Source organism: Myotis davidii, unplaced genomic scaffold (assembly GCF_000327345.1).
Source record: "Myotis davidii unplaced genomic scaffold, ASM32734v1 scaffold399, whole genome shotgun sequence".
Taxonomy (NCBI): domain Eukaryota; kingdom Metazoa; phylum Chordata; class Mammalia; order Chiroptera; family Vespertilionidae; genus Myotis; species Myotis davidii.
This window is the reverse complement of record NW_006292094.1, coordinates 5,629,748-5,632,042: the sequence shown is the minus strand read 5'-3', so window position 1 is coordinate 5,632,042 and position 2,295 is coordinate 5,629,748. Positions and strand designations below refer to the sequence as shown.

The window sequence follows — 2,295 nt, the reverse complement described above, 5'->3', positions numbered from 1 at the left end:
CCCCCACCCCCAGGAAGTGCGGGGACAGTGACGGCTCAGCAGACCGCGTGGGTCAGTGTCATTTCCAACTCGGTTTCCGACCACTGCTCTTTCCAGTGAGGAAGACAGCACAGAATAGCCTCTCAGCACGGAGCAGCTGGAGGGCCAGTTGCAGCGGGAGTGGGTTTTTACGGCCAGTTATGAGCCTGCACGGGCTTTCTGTGGTAACTGCAGCAGGCAGACAGGAAAGGCCGCTCCGGTAGGGTCTACACCGTCCAGTCACTGCTGCCCAGGTGCCCGGGGTCCTGGTGCCCACGACCCTCCTTTGCATAATCTGAGGTCATTGACCTGCGCGTGGAGCGGCTGCTCAGGGCCCCGGCACCCAGCGCGCTTTTCCAGACCTGCACCCAGGCACCCAGGAGCGGGCAGCTGGTGTTCATGGGCGACTCGCTCGGCTGTGAGCAGTCGCCCTCTTTGCAGGAGCGCCTGTATTTTTCCCCCTCATGCACATCCCTGATGCCTGTCCGAGGGAGGCCCTGGTCTGCCAGCCCTCCCGCCCGCAGCAGCTGCTGAGGAAAAACAATGTAGATTTCCTTTTTTCTTTTTCTTTTTTGATATATATATATATATATCTTATTTCAGAGAGAGGAAGGAGGAGGGAGAAACATCAATGATGAGAGAGAATCATTGATCGGCTGCCTCCTGCATGCCCCCTACTGGGGATAGAGCCTGCAACCCGGGCATGTGCCCTGACTGGGAATTGAACCCTGACCTCATTGTTCATAGGTCGACGCTCAACCACTGAGCCACGCCGGCCGGGTCGTGGCCAAGTGGGACGTCCCGCTGCTCCCAGCCGGGCAGGGGTAGATTTCCTTAAACATCTTCGCCAACGAAATGAAATTAGTCCCCAGATGTCCTTCCCGCGCTCCCCTGGGAGGGGTACTGTGGCCACACCTGGCATGGACGGGCTGCCGTCGGCCTGTCTGTCCGTCTGTCTGTGCATCCTCCCGGAGCGCAGCGTCCCGGCAGCTGTGGACGGGAGGGCACACGTGTCCTGAGGCTGTTTCTCTGAACTGTACGCAGCCCTCGTGCGTCCCAGGCTGCACAGTGAGACGGGGGCAGGGCGGGGGGCGCCTTAGAAACCGCCCTAAAGCTCGGCCGGTCGGAACGGTTTCTCCCTCGAGCGAAGGTCGGCCCGTGCCGGTGACGCTCTCCCCTGGGACGGCGCAGGGGCCGAGGCCACAGGAGACGCGTCAGGCTGGGGCGTGTGTGGATCTTCCCAGCGTGTGAGCCATAGCCGCCTCCCCACACTTGTTTTACCCAGACCCACGGTCATCACACATTGAAAATATCAAGTACTGTCCTCAGCTGAGTGGCTCAGACAGACGCCGCGCCCGGGGTGCCTGGCACACAGCACTTAGTATTGATCACACCGCCCACGGCCCCTCCCGGAACCCGCCAGAACAGCAGGATGTCCTGAGAGCGGCCAATTCCATAACCCTGACTCTGGGGGCCCCACCGCATCCTGCTGTCCCCATCGCTGGCGCACCGTGCATGGCCACAGCAGGACCTACTGTGTGCACCATGCAGCGGGCCACAGCAGGACCTACTGCGTGCACCGTGCATGGCCATAGCAGGAACCGCTGGCGCACCGTGCAGCAGGCCAAAGTAGGACCTACTGTGTGCACCGTGCATGGCCACAGCAGGACCTACTGCACGCACCGTGCATGGCCACAGCAGGACCAACTGCACGCACCGTGCATGGCCACAGCAGGACCTATTGCGCGCACCGAGCATGGCCACAGCAGGATCTACTGTGTGCACTGTGCAGCAGGCCACAGTAGGACCTACTGCGTGCACCGTGCATGGCCACAGCAGGACCTACTGCGCGCACCGATCATGGCCACAGCAGGCACCGCTGGCGCACTGTGCATGGCCACCCTCTGGGACAGGGCATGACTGTACACGTGGCGTTTTGTCCATGTTTGTCACCTCCCTGTGAGTTGGGAGTGGCTTTCGAATTCTTGCTTCTCTGGCACGTGCCTTGCAGCTATCGAGCCCAGAAAAGAACTCGGCTCCGATTGGTGAAATGTTTTATTATTGAATGTGTGGGGGCTGCGTTGGTCAATGATAGTATGTAGTTTTTAGGTGTATAGGCTTGTAGTTCAACACCCAAACACAAATTCCCTTCGCTGCCATGTCCATTACCCCCAACACCCGCTGCCCCCCTTCCCCACTCCCTGACCCTCACCTTGACATCCACGCCAGGCCCCCAGCGGCTGGTCTGGCCCCGCGGCTCCCAGCCCGGCTGAGCAC

At 60.7% G+C, this 2,295-nt stretch overlaps 1 protein-coding gene across 1 annotated transcript in view; it reads left to right on the top strand.

Moving 5' to 3' along the window:
* The window catches only part of SDK1 (sidekick cell adhesion molecule 1), a 455,450-nt gene that overhangs the window by 342,639 nt on the left and 110,516 nt on the right, over positions 1–2,295 (top strand). The window lies entirely within an intron of this gene.